Below are 19914 nucleotides of genomic sequence, written 5' to 3'. Positions count from 1 at the left end.
TTTGTGCAGAACATACCCTTGCAGGACTGACATTTTTATTCTTATGTATATAGGACTTGCGTTGTTTGCAAAGTGCACAATTTTTTTAAACCGGGCCTTCTGCTTGAGTAAAACTAGCTTATACGCAGTGAACACTCTATTCTACAGAAATGTCATAATTAAGACATTCTACGATGTTTTATTTTTGAGGCATACTCATTTTGCTTGTGCAGAGGGATGCTCTCATGTTTCTATACTTGTGCTAATTAGGCGCTGTAGTCATTGTACTTTAGTCTGATTTAATAGAATTTTGAATTTGTGTTCTCATATTATATTATGTGTATCCAAGGGTGCTACTAGGTTTCTGCATTCATGTACATTAAGACTTATGATTTTATTATAGTCTAATTATTAGAACTTTCGACTTGTGCTCGTAGTCATTTTATAACAGTCATTAAAGAATAGCCCTTTTTACCTTAAGTCGACTCAAGTTTTACATGCCCAAACAAGCTATTATGAGGCACACTGTATTGTGGCGCATAAATTGTGACCACTAGGTTTTCTTTAACTTGTACGACAAAGCACGGTACACATGTGTTTTTGCATCTTTCCCCCCATCTAATCTGGTAGTGGCTGGCCAGGATTCGATTCAGTACCATCGGGCTTAGCAATGTAACGGCGTTATGCCACCACTGCGGGTTGCTTTTATCAGATAATGCACACAGCCTACTACTGTAATATATTTATTTAGGTCATTGTATAAATGCATACATATTTGTTTTATTATATTATACTCTGCAAATGAAGCACTTTGTAATGCAAATTATTTACATCTGAACAACGCTGCATGATGAACACACATGCTTGCTCGACATACATGTTCTGGCTACAACACATATCTTTGCAACACAGTAGCTCTTTCCAACACATCTTTCCAACATCCATCTTTCCAACACATATCTACCAACACAGTAGCTGCTCTGAAGAGACTTTGACCAATTAAATCACCGTGGTTGTCATTATGTGACAATCAAGCTTTAAGCTTGGCCTGTGTTGCCAACACAGAGAAAGTGCAGATTCACAAATAATGACCACTACATCAGCAGTACACTAAAGAACATATTATACAGACTCCCAAAGCGCAAGCACGCCTGGCTGTTTTGATAAATTGTTAGAGTAATAATAGAATTACGGTTGCAAGGCCTTATCAAAACAAATAAGGCAAATAAATTACAGTCACTGTGCAAATTATTTGTGACTCGCCATTCTATTCAGGTAGCTGAGAACAAACAAGTCAGCCTTCTATATACATGCAAAGTATAATCATTAATTGGGACAGGATAGTGTTCATGCAGGTTCTTGCAGGTTTGCTGGTATTACAGAAGGACAGAGGTTACAAAGAGCACAAGAAGCAGTCATTATTTTGTCCAGGGCTGGAACTGGGTCATCCTGTCGACATGCAACAAAATTGATTGGTTGAACAGCCTTCACAATGACGAACTTATTTCGCATTACTCGTTCCACATGGATGCGGACGCTAGCAAGCTTTCTGGTGTTGTGAATCTCTGAAGCTGCGAGCTGATTTCTTCCTTTCGTGAAGGCAGGCACCTGCAACCGTACACAGTAGAGACCAGGAGTGTCTGCTTTGTCGAACCCATGATCGGCCAACACATCATCCTGCGTCAACATGTCAGGTATACCACAGTTCTCTTTTTATTGTTTGTTTCACTGCATCTGCCACTGCAACCCTCAGAAATATACGTTATGAATCCCTGAGGGCTGACTCCAATCAAATATTTTGCAGTGTTGGTGGCTTTGTATTGTGATCAAGTCTCGCTACGGGGCTCTAGGGAAGATGGCCGCTCAATTTTAATCTCAAAATAGTCAATAATCACGGCAACTTTAGCGCCGAAGAAGTCTACAAAAACTTGTAGCATGGCCTTCTGAATACAATTCCTAGATGGCCAAAACATCTGTGACTTCAGCCTCCAGGAGGCAGCACTTAACCACTTTCCAAAAATTCGGCTGACAGTGGAATGTGATACAGCGAACATGTAACCTAGGTCTTGCAGTCGAAGATTGCACTTTAGCTTCATTAGGAACACAATAAACTCCTGGAATTTCCCGAGGCCATTTTGCTGTGTATGCTTTCAACAGACTGAACAATCTGAAAAACGGCAAGGAGCCTAGTAAAACTAGACAAGCCAATGTAGAAGGCAACTTTGCCAGGGTCATCTTGGAGTGAAGCCTCCGTCACTTCAAGTTTCCTTTTTTGTTCCTCGGCCTCCCGCAGCTCGAGTGCACGTCTCCTCCTGTCCTGCTCCTCCAAAGTGTTAATGTAAGCCATGGTTACTTCAGTTTGCATAGCAACTTCTGTAAAAACAAAGCTGATTTTGGGGCATCAAAATCCAGCTGAAAGAAGTGCTGCTATCTTAGTGGATATAAGAGGCAGTTTGTGAGCAAACAAACCTGTGAATGAAATTGTCTCGTTGGAACATTCAGCACGCGTCTCTTGTTTGGGGCGTTCATTTGCATCCGGCATTTCAGGCGAAGGGTGGTCATCCTCTGCGGGCTGAGTGCTCACTGTGGTCGCCATTGTGGCCACTGATTTTTTTCACCTGCCGATTCTTGGCGCGCTTGTACCGAGCCGTAGACGTAACACCCGGTCCTGCGCCGTTGTTGCACCTGTTTCGCGCCGTTCGCGCAAAGAATACAAACGTGTCAGTCAAAACAGAACTCCGTTGCTTTTATTTGCTCAACTATTTATGCGCTGTGAGTCGGAAAGGGAACACGTTTAAGATGGCTTTGGAGGGCATATTTGCTGATTCCATCGTTATTGGGCATGCGTAATAATGCTGAGTTGAAAAGATGTTAACCATGATGCGCTTGTCTTTATAAAACACGATACAGTACCCTAAATGCTGACATGGCGAGTCCGGCTTGGTGTCATCCATTAGACTCGCTGGCTTCGCTGCAAATTACGAAAGATCAGCGAACTTGACGCAAGCGAGCCGCAGTCTCTCGGATTCGGTAACACCTGGCGCGCCGCTGCGTCTGAAATAACAATTACAGCGCGTAAACGATCTTGTTACAAGCTGCCATGAACAGCGCAAAATTATAGAAGGCACTCACGATCACGATCTATAGCTCGATACAATTCACATTTTTCGATCGCGGCCTAGTATCGCGGCTTCGACACACGGTACAAACAATGCTCATCGAGCTGGTTAAACTCAGCATAACTGTACAGACAATAACATTTTAGCTCGATTGCGATGCGTGGATCGCAATCGACGGTGCACGTGCAGCAGCAGCCGACCCGGAACGGGCTTGAACGTAACCCGAAGCGCTCCTGTCGGCTGTAACCACAGCGACTGGTGCGCTTGCAGGCGATTGCAAGCGCTGGCAAATTTGTTGAGTGCTGATAATCCTGTGTTGCTTACCTGAAGTTAAGTGGCGACCGCGCGCTCGGACGTATTCCAGGTTCTTTACATCTTTCCGGTTTATGCGAGTGAGCCAGATACGCCAACGCTCCTCCGACAACACTTTCGTGCGCTCGCATTGCCAAGTCATCACTTTCGGCAAGCAGCACAGCACGGTTCATGGCTCTATGTTCGTTTTCTGTGCGGCAGACTTGCTTCTCGCACTGCAACCGATAATCGTACACATCGGCATTGCGACACTGTACCGTTATTGAAACCGCACAACACGAAAATATCGGACCCGGTACACGCATCGAAGGCTATAGCCCCACGGTAGTATAGTTCACAGTAATGGCGGCCACCTATTCCATACGCTGCAGTTGTGACGTCCGTGAAAACTATGTATAGTGGGCTTTCTGTATAACCGAATGGAGCATAACAGAATGAAGCCTCAATGCAGCGATCATACGGGTTCGCAGCGACCGACTGTGCGTCTGCAGGCATGTCCGCGTTTTGCTTTCGCTGCGAGCGCGTTTTCGCACCGTGCCGTGAGCGTTAGACCGCATAATATGAACATCTGACAGTATACAAGCAACCATTCTTGCGTGGACGCTATCAGAGCTGTTAAAAAATAATTTCGTTTATAGAGACTTCAACGTGCCTACGCCGGTTGTAATGTGCAGTCGCGTGGGTTCATTTTCTTTTCTTCTAAATTCTTGGACGTCTCAAGATTATTTCTCAAGTTGCGTCGCACTGTATGCTTATTGGTCTTCACAGCGTGCGATTTCTCGTTGCTTCTTTTTCGTAATCCAGTACATTAATTCATAACACAAACATAACCATATGTGCCATGTCTTACTCTAATGTGCTTCTTATTGTTCCTTTCCTTTCCAGTGAACTTTCTATAATCTAACATCAACAAGTTCATAGATCAAATAAAGCGTCATGGCATTAGCCAGGCAGCGGGGGGCACGGGCGAGTGTCTCAATGCGCGTTTTCCTCTACTCACCGAACATCGCAGTCCCGACGCCATAACAGAAACCTTCCTCACGGCTGTGCTTGCTGCATACACGAGGGATAGCCGATGGCTGTTTGCCGGTTCTAAGATTCGCGAGCCAAGCTTGACGCAGCTTCTTGTCCTGCGGCTACATGTGAATAAGGCTGAGGCCGGGTTCCGTTGTGTACGTTTGGCACTGTGGCATCGAGCAGTAGCCTACCATGCTGCACGCCTCAAAAAGCAGCCACTGCCTATTATAGCACTTTCAAATGCTGTCAAGCAGATACCCATGGCGGGAAAACCTCACCACTTCATCAGAACCGCAGCGCCGGTGGGTCTTTAAACTTTAGTTTTCATTTCGCTTCCGCGCTTCCGAAGCAGCCGACGCGACTGCTGTGTCCACGTGATCCCTCATGCCACGTCACGCCGACGGTAGCGCCAGCTTCTGTACTGATGGAGCTCGCCCCCAATGCTCTGGCGCCAATCCGTAACGGTCGTCGCCGCAGAGCCCGTCTTGCGCTGCACTACGAGATTTTTCTTACGCTTTCACAATTCCCTCCTCTTTCACTTTCCTCCTCACGCTCTCTTCACTATGGCCGTCTTTCAGCCTCAGCTTTGCTCTGCGTTCGCTGTTTCCTCCTTCGCTGTGCTCGTTCACTTGGTTAGGCCGAGGGACGACGCCCACGCGAAACTCAGGTACGGGCGCCTAAGAGCTGCGCTCTAGTAAGTCTGATATTTTGACGCCGGAAAATATGACGTATTTATGAGCGACCTCGGAAATCTAAACATATTTCTACCAAACGAGCGGAGTAACATGTTTCTCCGACAGGCGGCTGCAGTGCATCACAGTGCAGCACAAACATGCACAAGCCACAAGTGATTTGGCCAAAACTTGCGCCCACAAGTAGCACTCGTCATATAGTTTGTTCGTTAAAGAAACATTGCAAATAAATAACTGCAGTGCGAAACGCGCGGAATGACACCTTTATGACTGCATTACTAGTTGCAACGTTGCCCTATGTGTGAAACGGCCGAATGTGGGCCGACGTTAGGCCAGAGTCAGTCCTCAAACTCAGGCCTCTCATTGCGTCCGACATCAGGCCTACCTTGGTAAAATTGGCCAGGAACATAAAGCGGTATTATACGAAGCAATTGCGTGGTACTGGGACTGCACTGGGAGGTAATTAATTCACTTGGCTAATGAAGTCATGAACCATAGGCCCCTGAAGACACTTCATTGCAAGAGACACGGTCTAATAAATAAAAACGTTGCACCGGGGAACCTGCTACCTTGTTTACGTGTGGAAGGACACATGACGCCTATTCAGAGAATGTGTCGTACTGAGGTCATACAGAAGTTAGGGCAAGAATATGGCAAATAAACCTAAGTGAGTTGCTATGTTCTTGTGTAACCTTGAAGGAAACGAGATCGATAGATCATTGGGGTAGAAGTCTCACCTAGAATCATTTTCTGTGTGCCAATACACCACTCTGTTGCGCAGAAAATTGTCTCCGAAGGTCTCCCTGCTGCTCTTCAATTTGAACAGCCGGCCCCAATATGGATAAGTTGGCGTAATCTCCACTTGAACGCCCGTTATGCTGCTTCCTGCGAATCAGCCAGTGCTAATGTAAAAAGAGAAGTAAAAAGAAAAGTGAGATACAGGTGGCGCTGCTCCGATTTTTCGTTTTCGTCATATTCTCGCTTACAGAAGCTCTGCATTTTGCCAAGTATGACGAATTCGCATTTACAGAAGCGCAATCTTCCAATTTTTCTTGGCCTAATATTTTATTTTGGTGTCCTTTTAACAAGTGTGAAAGTTACTCAAGACTATAGAAGAATAAAGACAGCATATTCTCGATGTCTCTCTGTCATTCCGTTCTACACAGAAAAAACAAGTGCCGTCAATAATTCACCAGTAAGCTTTAACCTCCTGACTCGATATTCTCTTATTGCTGACGGATCTACATGATGGCTGTTGGCAATGATATCTTCTTTTTCTATAGATGACGTCGTTCTTGCTTGCTAAGCATGTACACATATTTATACGTGTTGTGTGCAGCCATTTATCAGCATCAAAATAGCCGCCAAGCTACCTTCAGGTCTTCATCACTTTCCCTGCGCAGCGGTAGCGAGGCTGCCAATATAGAGGGAAAAAATTTGAATCACGAAACTAACTCTTTATTGGGCGAACCTGTAACCACAAAAAAAAAAACTTGGAGGAGACTTCAGCTTCGCCTTGAAGAGTTGAACGCGGTAGCATTTACCAGCCGCGGTGGCTTAGCGGCTACAGAGTTGCACTGTTACAAGCACGAGGTCGCGGGATCAAATCCCGGCCCACGGCAGCCGCATTTCGGTGCGGACGAAATGCAAAAACGCCCGTGTCCCATGCATCGGGAGCACGTTAAAGGCTCCATGTTGGTAAAAATTAATCCAGGGTTCCCCACTACGGCGTGCCCCATAATCAAATAGTAGTTTTGGCCCATAAAGCCCCAGAATTCATTCAATCATGCGACAGTAACAAAAGATCCCCGACTGCGTCTCACGCCTCCCGGCAACTGCAACTTAAGTAACCGTAGTGTTTACCGGGAAACGCTGGCGGCGAACGCTATCCACGAAGGCGAGCGTTCTGGTAGAAACGCGGCCTTTTGCGTGGGCCTATCCCGGAAGTAGCGCACAGCCGTGCCAGAAAGTTACATCACATTCAGGTTTCCGTCATTGTTTCGCACTTTTACTATTTAAGCCTGAGAAGATTTGACATAAAAGGCATGCGCCGTTGGTGTCTTGTTTCATGATATTTCTTGGTGGGCCGCCATTCTCAAAATTCCGAGAAATAACATTGTCAATAATGTAAGGCAAGGTATGAGCAACTTTAGTGATAGAATGGTGTGGCAAGTTAACCCGCATAAGCCACGTCATATAGCAAGGCGCGGCATATACGTATGCCTAAATATATACGGAAATTTTCGCTCATGAAGAACTCTACCGGCGCCGACACCGGATTTTCTACAGCATGGGGCCCTTAACGCTATCGCGTTAAAACCCAGCGCATTAGGCAGCTTGGCTACCTGTCCGCTTTCCGCCTGTAGCAGGGAGCGTATAAATCTGGCTCGCACATGTTGGTAGGTTTTTTCAACCTCAATTCTTTTTGTACGCGCTGAAGGCAGCAAAGGACATATTCAGAGCAACGCAGATGTCGAATCGCAGTCGGAAAGGTTCTCAATAACCTCGAGTCATTCTACTATAGCAACCCTGTCCCTATTAAAATTGCGTGCTTCAATGGCAGTGTACAGTATAGTTCGTATACTGCTTTGTTTTTTTATAATGTTGCATCTATACCTGCCAACTGTTCCGAATTTTCCTGAAATTTTACAAATTTAGGCCCGTTCTGCGATTTTACGATTGTCACGTCATGTTTTACGAAAAATAAATTCAGTTCGCGAAAATATTTTAGAAGTGTTGTAAGATGGGCCTGCGCGAGATTGCAAGAAAAAAAGCATTTAAAAAGAAATTTTGATTGCCGCCTTCTCGCGTCAGTGCAAGACGCCATATACGAGTTCGGTACTTCTTCCGGCAAGTGTATTCAGTGTGGCTCCGAAAGCAGAAGAAATTGGCGTCAGCAAAGTTGCTCGGAAAGGTTACCACTGCTTCTGTGCTGCGTGTAAAGCTAAATAATCGTTTTTAATTATGGGGTTTTACGTGCCAAAACCACCACCTGATTATGACGCAGCCGGCAGTGGGGGACACCGAAAATTTGGACCATCTGAGGTTCTTTTACGTGAACCTCCCGCGGATCGGGGGGGGGGGGGGGGACGTAGCACGCATCTTTAAGAACTTTTCCCTGAGCACACACCTATATACAAACGAATTTTCTTAACAATTATCTAGCATGCACGAGGTCGTGGTATCGAGTCCCGGCCATGGCGGCCGCATTTCGATGGGGGAGAAATACGAAAGCACCCGTGTACTTACATTATAATGTAAGTACACGGGTGTTTTCGTATTAATGTGTGTACACGGGTGCTTTCGTATTTCGCCTCCATCGAAATGCGGCCCCCGTGGCCGGGACTCGATACCACAACCTCGTGCATGCTAGATAATCGTTAAGAAAATTCGTTTGTATATAGGTGTGTGCTCAGGGAAAAGTTCTTAAAGATGCGTGCTACGTCCCCCCCCCCCCCCCCCCCGATCCGCGGGAGATTAAAAAATTTTGTGCGCACGCATACAACACACACCACACATACAGAGAAAGAAACGGAGAGGCGGCCGCGTTCTGTATACCACAACGTCGACTCTTGCCTATAAAACCAAATGACCATAATGTCGTTGTAAAATATAACTGGTACGCTAACGTACATTGAAGGCTCACTCAGATTCACGAAATCATGCACTCCAGTTGACAAAATCATAGTCTCAACCCTAGACTTAGATATGAAGATTTATTCGTGGCACGAGCATCGAGTGACACTCTGGTTTTTTGCACAGTACTTCCGGTTCATCTCCTGAGACGACCCGGAACGAAATTAAAAATAAATAAGAAATAAAACGATAACCCCTCCCCTACCGGGGACAGCGGTGAAGGCGAAGCTCGGGATCCGCGGCTGTTCGTTGTCGTAACGCTCCGGCTTCACACTCCCTCACGGCGAGGTAGCCACGTCGACGACGAGCCCTTTCGCGAGCGAGTTCCCAGCGGCGTTCATGAAACGCCGCCTGTTCTTCGGCCGAACGCACGACGCGCGGCCAGCTCCCGCTGCCGTTACGTGAACGCAGCCTGCTCTTCGGCAGAAGGAACCAAACGGGGCTTCTCCATCTGACTGCCGGGCCTGAACTGGCGGGAAATGGCGGGCGCGAGGTGAGCGAACACGCGATCACACTCTTTCCCTCCTCCGGAGGGAGGGGATGCCTGTGATTGGCTCGCGCCTTACGCTGCGTCTACTTCTTCATGCATATAAGACCCCGCTTTAAAAGGCGGGTATGATGAACCGAAAAGAGGCCTGGAGTGCGGCCTGATCCCGGTGACCAGAACCGGTAACGCACTCCCTCACCAGAGCAGGATTGTCCACCCTGGTGCAGTACTTGGCCACAACCTCCTATATGAATACAAATGACTGGGGTAGTTGCAGAAGTATGGGAGAGGCCTTTGCCCTGCAGTGGGCGTAACCAAGCTGCTGCTGCTGCTGCTGATGATGATGATGATGAACCGAGAGTGGCTAAATAAACAGGCAATAAAGAAAAGATGAGGACGGTGGCTGAATATGTTAGCGTGGTGGTCTCGCAACCCGAAGGTCGGTGGTTCGAATCCACAGCCCGACAAGCAATTTTCATTTTTGCGCGTTTTGAGTATTTTTCTACGGCAACACCAGTATGTGCCAGTAAACGTGCGTGCCAACAATGCCTGGAAAACGCAAATCTCAGCGGTCGTGGCTGAAAAATGGCAACTACCGAGAATGGCTTGTGCCGGTCATGCCGAATCCGCACAAGGTAAAATTCAAAGCTTGCTTTTCGTGCCTTGAGATCACTGCTATGGGGAAGTCGGCACTAAAAAAAACCACCTAAAAAGTGAAAAGTAGCCGCATGATAAGGAGCTTCCTGTCGATCTCGGAACATCAACCAAATGAACCACAGTCAGTGCCGTCGCAATCGTCAAACCTGATGGATCCATGCAAGAAGCATGAACTTGTGATAAACACAGAAATTATGTGGACATTTAAGGTTATAACATCGCACTATTCATATGATTCGTCATCACAGGTGAATGAATTAAGAGAATGTTTCCAGAGTCAGGTGGGACAAGCTTCCACATTCGCAGAGCAGAAGTGCTCGTATATTGCGTGCCATGGTTTGAGGCAATTCTTTCTGTCCTCTCGGTAGCGGGAGGTAGAGAACAGTGGCTACAATGTTGTCTTGTTCGACGAGTCTCTGAATGAGAATTGCCAGCAAAAGCAAATGGACTTCCATCTAAGGTTTTGGGATGCATCACGGTCGGTCCCACCCTACGCTACTTCACACTTCTGTTTATGGGCCATGCCAGTGCTGAAGACCTGCAAGAAGAACTACTTGATGTCTTAGAACCACTTCCGTTACATAAGAGACTGCAAATATCAGTAGATGGGCCTAATGTGAATCTCAAGGCATTCAAAGGCCTGCGGAACCACCTACAGAAGAACTATCAGGTGAGGTGCTTAGACTTGGGCAGCTGTAGCTTCCACACTGTGCATATTGCCTACAAGGCAGGTTATACAGCAAGCAAATTGAGGTTGGACGTATCGCTGTCACGTGTGAGCTGGTTGTTTGTTGATGCTCCTGCCACGAGTGAAGACTTTGTAGCTGCCGCCGGACAAACTCATCGGCGCACATCGGTTGATTGAGAATATCCCGGTGATAGATCGGGTTCTGCTTCTCTGGCCTGACGTCAAAAAGTATGTGAACGGGGCAAGAAGCAAGGAAGTGAACTTTCCAAAGTGTACTTCTTTTCAAAACCCTTGTGACTTTTGCTGTTACCCACTAATAGGAGCAAAGATCAAGTTTGCGCTTGCTATTGCGATGACTACCCAGCACATTTTGACGCACTTTCAGACAGAGAAGCCAGTTCTTTTTGGCTTTGAGAATATTGCCCGAAAACTGCTAACAAAGTTTCTCAAGTCTTATGTTCTCTGTTCATCAGTGGGAATCACTAGCCTCCTGAAGATTGACTTTGAAGATCTAAATAACAATGTTCCATTCGAGAAGATAGATGTTGGTCCCACAGCTGAGCAGCTTCTTAAAAAGCTGCAATGTAAGCGCTAAAGCTGCATTCGCATTTCGCATGCAGTGCGAACAGTTTCTTCTAAGTGTCGCGAAAAGATCCAGGAGAGAGCCCCCTGCGATATCCCGTTGTGAGAGGCCTCTCTTAACTAGACCCCAGGCAGATGTCATCATAGCTGGATGAGTGTCTGGAAGGCTTAAAGTTCTTGATGCACTCATTGCAGCAGAGAGAATCCACGAGCATTCAAGGGGTATTGTGCTTGTACAGTTAATTGAGCTCGTACAGGAGCGCAAACGTGGGTTGCAGCTATATGAAAGGAGCTCGCATACACCTTACAAGTTTTTCTATAAACTTTTAAGGACTGGCTCAGCATATGCTGAGCTTTGGAGGGCTGTAAAACTGCTGTCGCCAGGTTTCAGTGGAAAACATGAAAGGAGAGCCTCAAATATCACAGCACATTATCTGTGATGCTGTACACGTACCAGGTGGCATTTCCAATATGCCCATCTCAAAGGAATTGAGAGCATCTGTCGCTTCTGCAAGGAAGCAATACCGTGCCTTTTTGAAAGCACAGAAAAAGCAGGATCGTGAATATGCGAAACAGAGGAGGAAAAGGTGCATTGATGAATAGATTAAAGCTCTCGGAAGGAAGAAAAAGAAACTAGAAGCTGCTGTTGCAGAATTGACAGCTTCAGCAGACTCATATGCAGAAAAGCGGAGGCAACCAGTGGCCTAACTTGCATCATGAAGTCAGACAGCCTAAGGAAGACTGCTAAGAGCTAGCATCAGATCTTGAACATTGACGTAAAACTTCAGAGAATTGACATGAAGCCACCTAAGGACTGTGTGAGCGTTTGTTGCTTGGTTGATCTTCATTAGCGAATAAATGTTTCATCTGAAACATTTATTCCACGTACCGAGAGGTGCTTGGTCACTACAGGAAGGAACGAAGGAAATATCCACAACCCCACGGGCGGCTGGACAGGTCTGAGGCGGTCGACCTGAGACGGTTGCAGACGGGGGGGGGGGCACTTTCAGCAACCCCTACCACCTGCACCGCCTGTGCCCCGCGCTGCACCCATCGCCCGGCTGTCCGTGGTGTAAGCAAGAACGGGCCGATATGGCCCCTGTGCTTTGGGAATGCCAACGCCATGAGGAAGTAGGACCAAGACCAAGGGGGAAGACAACAGCAGGACCCTCTGAAGCGGGGCGCCTCGCTGAAAGATGGCAAGCCGCCCTCCTTAGCAAGGCGCCCGAAGACTAGGAGTGGGCCGTCCAGCGAGCCAGGGCCATTGCCGAGGATCTCGGAAGATTTTCCTCGGACGATGGACCCCTGGCAGCCTAGCCCCGGGCACCAGCAGCAATAACCGTTGGACAAATAAAGTTTATACCTATCTTATCCTATCTGAAACATTTATTCACACTGAAAGTGGTCAGCCTGTAACTCTAGCAAACAATGATGACAAATGGTCTAGAAAGGAAATATCGCTAGAGCCATTGTTTTGTCTGAAGACAAGTCCCCTTGTTGAAACGCAGGCTCCAGCGACATTCCTCTTTCTCAGCGAGTTCACATCCTTTCAAGCCTCTGTGTACCCCTGAACATACGTCTTATTTGGATTTCTAACAGACAATGTGGTCGTGGAAAATCCACATACAGGGCCTTAAAAGTGCTTGAAAATCCTTGAATTTTTGTCATATACACCAGCATGAACCCTGGACTTGTTGTCTGCCTGCATGTCAGCGCCAATCATCCATGAAAACTTGTACGACTTAGCCCAACATATACATTCATACTATACACGCATAGTGCACTTAACGACCTATTTTTACACCCGCATCTCTATGATGAGCGCTGACATGCACATGGTAAACTTACTTTTTGCTCGCGCCAGCTGGGAACGGCGACCTCACAGGAGGCCTTAACCCAATAGCGCGCAGCTTGGTAGCCGAGCTGCATCGCCACAGTAAAGGACGTCGCAGAGCTGCCGCGCTAACCGGGCTGCCCGTGCACAGCTTCGTTCTGAATGGCGCAACTGGCAGCATTCGTTGCTTTCTCGTGAAGCGGGTCAAGTCAATATGAATTAGTGCATATATTGTAAGGACCTTTCTGGGCTGCCTCTTGCTGGCCGCGCCCACTGTCTTGTGCAAGCGGGTTAGAGCGTTGTGTGATCTCTTACTTCGGCAATCTGCTCAAACGGTGGCTACAGCCGGAAGCTTACGATGCGGGTAAGTCGAAGTCGTTAAAACCCAGAAATGGTACACCTGGAACTTGCAAGTAAGCGGAAACTGGCTCGCGACAGGAGGCGCCACTTGGGGGACAAACTAGGCAATAAGCGTTATGTCTATTTGTCGTACATGCGTTTTCGCCGTAAAGGTGCATTTCACGTTGTCACGTTTGGCGTGATAGCCAAAGTCCAAACGCGAGGGTCATGGGACTGCTGAAGGGTCAACAAGCGAAGCCAACGTCGGTGCGAAGTGTCTGCAACTGCCGTAATCTATGAAAGGGGTAACGACTATCATGGCCTAGCTGGCTCAGCGACTTGCTGCAAGGATGCCAACGTCCGGCCGTGAGAACGGCGTTGACTGCTGCTTCCCGATTACCTCGTGTTTGCGTCATACGCGATAACGAAGGTGCAACGGCGGAGGCGGAGTCCGCCGGGGTCGTGCCACATCGTGGGTTGGATATTGCGAACAGTTCAACCATTCTGACTGGCCGATCAGAATATGACCCGCTTTCCTATCGAGTGATCTAAGGAATACAGATAGTTTTAAGGAGACACCCTCTGTGTGTGTTTGCGCTCTCCCAGAATGATGTAGCGTGCTCCTCCAAAAAATTATGGGTTTTTTACATGCCAAAACCACCGCCTGATTATGAGGCACGCCGTAGTGGGGGACTCCGGATTGAATTTGACTACCAGGAGTTATTTAACGTGCAACTAAATCTAAGTACACGGGTGTCTTTTTTTTTTTTTTGCATGTCGCCCCCATTGTGGCCGGGATTTGATCCCGTGACCTCGTGCTTGGCATAGCAATACCAAAGTCACTAATCAACCATGGCGGGTTCGCGTGCTCCTCCAGAATGTAGCCTATGCGCCGACAACGATGTAGCTGCGTGCTACAATGTACTGCGCTCTGTGCTGCTGCCAGCGCGTGTATGATTTGTCCGGTAAATAAGTTTGTCCTCCCATGTAAATAAAGCCTCTGTTTTATTCGAGCGAGCAAGTTATAGCGATAATTTTCTGCAGCATTTACCGTACGCGTTCAATAAATGCTGATGTCAAAGTAAGCGCAACATTAAAAAAAAATCATACCTATGTTTGACCTGTTGGTATTCCATACAGAAGGGTGACAGCTTGAAATGAAAGCACCTCGCTATTAAAATAGCAACTTGCCCTTTCTAAGTCAAAGAATCCTGTGCAAAATGAAGCAGGAAGCTAAGGGTATGGCCGCAGCCAGAAACAAAGATGAAGAGGTGTCACTGACAAGCATTCCGTATTTGCACAGTGTTTCCCGTCGCCTCAAAAAAGATTGGGGCACAGTGTGGCAAGTTTGTCGTTTTTTCAGCAATAAATAGATAAGCAAACAAACAAATAAATAAGGTAGGGCTTGGGCTGCAGTGAATGATGGGATTGAAGGCTCGGCACAAACACAACAGATGCATATGTAAAGCACCGAAAAAAAACAGCTGCATGTTGCAAATGTGTCGTCAACGACGTTCGATTTTCTTGTGGAAAGCGTTACAATGGCCAAACTAAGCGCTGCGTAAATAATCACCCCATGGATCACAAGACTACGCTCAAGGGGCAGCTATCATCAAATTTATTTATGCATTGCCTAGAATGCGGCCGCACTCCAGAGTTTTCGGACACAAATGTGCTGCCTAAGTACAAAGGCAACACGGCACAGGAGATTGCGGGAGCACTCTTCGCGCATAAGGTCACGTGACGAGTGCGTCGCGACGCCATATACTGCCCTCAACAGCATAGAAACTGATCCCTTTGATACACATCTGTGGTTCTTGTAACCTACCCCTCTACTTATTCTTGTGCTTCCAATAAACATTTCGCTTGTTAGCGCTGCTTCCGTCTAGTCCTCTTGTTTGTCCTTTGTCTCGCGCTGTTGTTACAGGGAAGCACGGGGAAGTTATTTTTTAAATGTATAAAAATCAAGGAGTAAAGTTGTAGGCAAGTTGATGTCCATTCAGGATCAAGTGTACTGTGCGCAAAGTAGAAAGGCGAATGTAGAGCAGGCACCATAAAATCTGATTTTCAGTTATGTATGTTGCATAAACTATGAAAAGATACACCAGTGGCAAACACTGAAAACGCAGAGAGAATAAACGAAAAGATCTGAAGTTCTAATAAAATGCCGCCAATCACAGACTGTTGCATAAAAACCAGAGCATTACAGTCGAGATAGAGAGAGAGAGAATAAAAATTTTTATTGGGTGAATGCAGATTTGAGAGGTGTCCTCATTCCAGAATGCCTTGAGCTCGGGCCGCATCCTGGGTCCTCGCAATCAGCCGTTACTGTCGACAAAGCGCCCGCAACACCAGCAAATATGGCGCCTATAAATATTACCTCGGTTTATGACTAAGCGACAGACGCTTGGCTTACGCACTTGTTCTCATGTTTGCTTATCATGATCACCCTCACTTTCATAATCAACAGGTTTTTTGCCCACTGCAGAACAAAGGCCACCAATCTGCAATTTTCCTGGTCAGCCGTACGGCTGAGCTCCATTCTATGCCGGCAAAATTAATTTCCTCCGAAATCAGGCTCCGAAATCCGCTGCCGACCGCTGTTGTCTTTTCAAGTAGTAGTGAGGACTTCAGAAGAGAACAGGAAAAATTACGGCGGAACTCATCTCAGGATGACTGTCGACGGTAATGCGAATAACAATCTAGCAATGCAACGCCAGATCTCATTTCTCAAGTCATGTTTATTTAACATGTGTGCTGGTGATTCTGAGACCTTAGTTGTCTGGTCTATGTGCCACACACTCTGCGATCGTTCCACTTTGATATAGTACTCGCTTGCCAAGGTTGTCCCATGAGCATGGAGGCATGACGACGACTGTATGACGCCAACGCAGTGATGGCGGAATGACGAAAAAAGACTGATATTCATCGAACGGCAAAAGCGTATAATGATGGCGGCTTGACGATAACGAGATGCCAATTTTTAATTATGACGATGCTATGACGGTGAAAACGCGACGACGGCAACATGAGGACAATGAGATGGAGATGACGGTACGACGACAACCGGACGAAGAAGCGAGAATGATGACGACTGCACGATTAAGACGGCATGGCAACGATGGTATGCCAATGGTTTTACGATAGCGTCTGTTTGACGGCTACGCCACGACGACGGTGGCATGAGAACGGCGACCTAATCACGATTGAATGACGACAGCATGATAACGATAGAATGACGGACAAGGAACGACATCGATGGATTGACGAAGGTTGTGCGACGACGGTGGGATGACAATACTGAAGTGATTACGAAGGTGAAATGACAACATGACGACGATGGCATGACGACAATAGTGTTACGACGACGGCACGACGAGAGTCGAATGTAGAGGTTACAATGATGGCAATGGAATGACCGCGACGGCATCTCGACGAAGGTACGACAACGAATGCATGATGGACACTACATGAAGGCGATGCAGTGACGACAATAGCATGACAACGGCATGAGGTAAGTGGGACAAGGCATGAGGTGAGGTATAGGTAAGACATGAGGTAAGTGGTAAGTGACGACGAGTGTATGATGCCAATGGCGCGACAATGGCTGCATTGCAAAACCTGTATGACAACGATGGTGTGACGAGAGTCAGATGATGAAGCTGGAGTGACGATGACGACACGACTACGATGGCATCAGGACGATGGCATACGAATGGAGGCGTTGTAGCGAGTGTCTAACGACGGCAGCTAGAACGAGAGCTACACTCCATTGATCCTCACCGGCCTTTCTCACTCGCAAAATTCCTGGGCCCATGGCCATCGAAAATAGCACAACGAAAAGCAGTGAACGCACTTGAACATTTTTATGAAGAAACAGGCACCCTTAACAAGTACTAGGTATTAGTATTAGTAGTAGTAGTAATGGTAGTAGTAGTAGTATGAAACTCTATTCAAACCTTAAGGGGCTAGGGATCGTGTGGAGAAAGCTGGTCTTACTGCTTGTCCCACCGGCGAGTAGGCTCCTCAGTCCAGAAGCACAGCTGCTGTCACCGGCCATTGCGCCCGCTTCACCAGCCGTAGCTGCGCACAAGCTCGAGCCGGACAGTGTTACTTTCCACAAGTCCAGGGTAGGATTAGGAAACGTGGCGGTAGATGCTTCTTTGAAGACAACGCCAGTCTATCGTCTCATCGCGAGGTACTTCTGCATGGAGCGAGAGGGTGGTGGGGTGACGCATTCAAAGCAATAAATTTGATAATATGCTAAGGAATCCGAGGTTTTTCTTCCGGAAAGAGGCGATTGTTAAGTAAAGGTAGCACGGTCTAGAGTTATTTTCTAGGCCTTCTGCAACGAAGGCATTAAAGAAAGACAGGTAATCGCCTCGTCGCAGTCACAGTTGTTGCATCTAGGGCTGTCGGCCATTACGACCCAGAATATATAGGCTGTTGTGAAAGCCACGCCAAGCCACAGGCGAATCAGAATTGTTTCGCTATCTCGCGGTAGCCAACATGGAATACGTTGCTGTAGATGCGTACCTAACTTATCGAGACAAGTGTGTGCTAATTCCGTCGAATTGCATTTTTGACGGTGTAAGCTAGCGCACTATAGCGAGCGAAGCCTTGTGTAGCTTTGTCCGTTGGCGACAGTGGAATTTCTGTATTTTAGGTCCCATCGCGGGAAGATCGAGCGGCCTCATCCCTCACGGCCATTACCATAGATGAACGGATATACACTGATGTTGACCCGTAGTACGACGCCCACTAGAGCCGTCAGTCGCCAGAACGAGGATTATGAAGTGGGCCGTAGCGCGCGCCCTCTCTGACTGTCGGTCATCATAAAAGAAAAACCACAGTCCGTCAAGCTCGCTTGTTAACTTCATGACAATATAACTATGTGGTGTCATTTGTGTATTGTGTGGTGAGATAAAGGTGCTTTAGGTCACCGACTAGTTGTAAATAAGGTGTGTGACAAAATGGAAATATAAGAATCTGGATAGCTGCATAATTGGCGCCGAGAAAGCTAAACCATGACTGCAACAACAGTGCCTGTAGTGTGAGCAACAGACCAGCACGGAGGGTGGCAAGTTCTGCGGCCGTCGGTGGCATCACATTAGATGTAAAAAAAAAATGTTGCACAAACAATATTGCTCTGTGTTTTTAATGTTCATTTTGTTTGGTTTGTTCTGCATGTAATTTAATTTCATTAGAATTTCAGAATTCAGTACAAGAATGTATACCTTCTACTCTTGGACTGTCCCAGGCACATTATACATAGACGGTGCCTCGAACAAGAACTCCATTTATTTGGCTCAGATAGGAATTTTTTACATGCCCTACTATAAGGGCCATGCCCATCAAAAGTGCTGCATCGCAACTAAATGAGAGCACTTCAATACTTCTTTGAAAACGCCATCACTTGTTAAGAATGCCGACTTATAGTGCATTGTGCGTAATTGTCTCATTCGTGCATCTGAAACTCGCATACCGTAGACATCCGCTGACTTTGTTTTAATGAGAAATATCTGAGACTATTCTTGGGGTCGTTACACGACCGTCTGTTTTATGTAGGTACCTATATGCATTTATTAAAATTTTTATCCTTCATTATTTGCCAAGTGAAATGGGGTAGCCTCTGTTTTATTATCTTAATAAAAAAAGAAACAGATACGATTAAGAAAACTGGCAGTGCTTTTAGAAACCTTCTGCAAATATTATTTGCGCAAAAGTTAGTTACCTTTTGTGAGCAGTGTTGCAATCCCAAACTAATACACGGAATCTGCATATTCAACTATTTATTGTCCCCTCCGGAAAATTCGAGTTTTTCTGAACGTTCAGCTTATTGCTGCGCATTTATGTGCTTGAGTTTTAATTTTTAGGTGACTGTGTTCACTTATGTAGTTCTGATTATGTTGTGTATTTCGTACGCTGGACCAGGTATACCCTGTCACGGTTTCTGCAACACATGGAGGCATCACGTTACTTTTTTTTTACAAATTAATAGGCCAGTATGTTTGACTGTGACTAGTACACAGGCCTTCGGCAACGTGCTTGAAAAGTTTACTTCTTTGTGGTATGGTCCAGTCATATAAAAAATAAGGGGTTTAGAGAAAGTCTCAACACTTCGGTCGACACAATGTAATACCGTGAGTCTACAGGCTGGCTGCGGACATACATTATTTGTCCAAGGTATTTATGTGGTTGGAACCGCATACACAGAATAAACTTTTGTGAAGCACGTACACATATTTCTCTCGCAGGGCTTCGCTTCCCCTCCAGGAGCACCTCGCAAACGCCAACCTGTTCCCCTCGTCATCCTCACTTCCTTGTGCCTGCTGGTCGGCGTCGCCATGGTCTTCAGTGCCGTCTTCGACGTCGTCATGAGGTAAAACGTGTCTGCGTTCCAGCGAGTGCTTTTCGTGGCAAATAATGTCATGGGCAGGAAGTACAGTGGTGGGTAATTTGGCTTGTCGGATCAAGATATTGAGAAATGGCAGCCCCGAAGAACATGAAGACACAAACGAAGCGAGAAGACAGACGATCATCCCCCCTGGCACAGGGATGAGTACGTTCGG

General features: G+C 46.7%; 1 long non-coding RNA gene across 1 annotated transcript; it reads right to left on the bottom strand.

Annotated features, from left to right (window-relative positions):
* Nucleotides 1-2729: 2729 nt before the first annotated feature.
* On the bottom strand, nucleotides 2730-19639 carry LOC142558006 (uncharacterized). The gene is made up of 4 exons (XR_012822913.1): nucleotides 19583-19639; nucleotides 17342-17546; nucleotides 5857-6021; nucleotides 2730-3033 (listed from the first exon to the last, which is right to left on the bottom strand). It is a non-coding gene; the product is annotated as an uncharacterized LOC142558006 (long non-coding RNA).
* Between the last annotated feature and the right edge of the window lie 275 nt (nucleotides 19640-19914).

The sequence above is a fragment of the Dermacentor variabilis genome, chromosome 9 (assembly GCF_050947875.1).
Source record: "Dermacentor variabilis isolate Ectoservices chromosome 9, ASM5094787v1, whole genome shotgun sequence".
NCBI classification, from domain to species: Eukaryota; Metazoa; Arthropoda; class Arachnida; order Ixodida; family Ixodidae; genus Dermacentor; species Dermacentor variabilis.
This window is presented reverse-complemented; position numbering and strand designations above follow the sequence as displayed.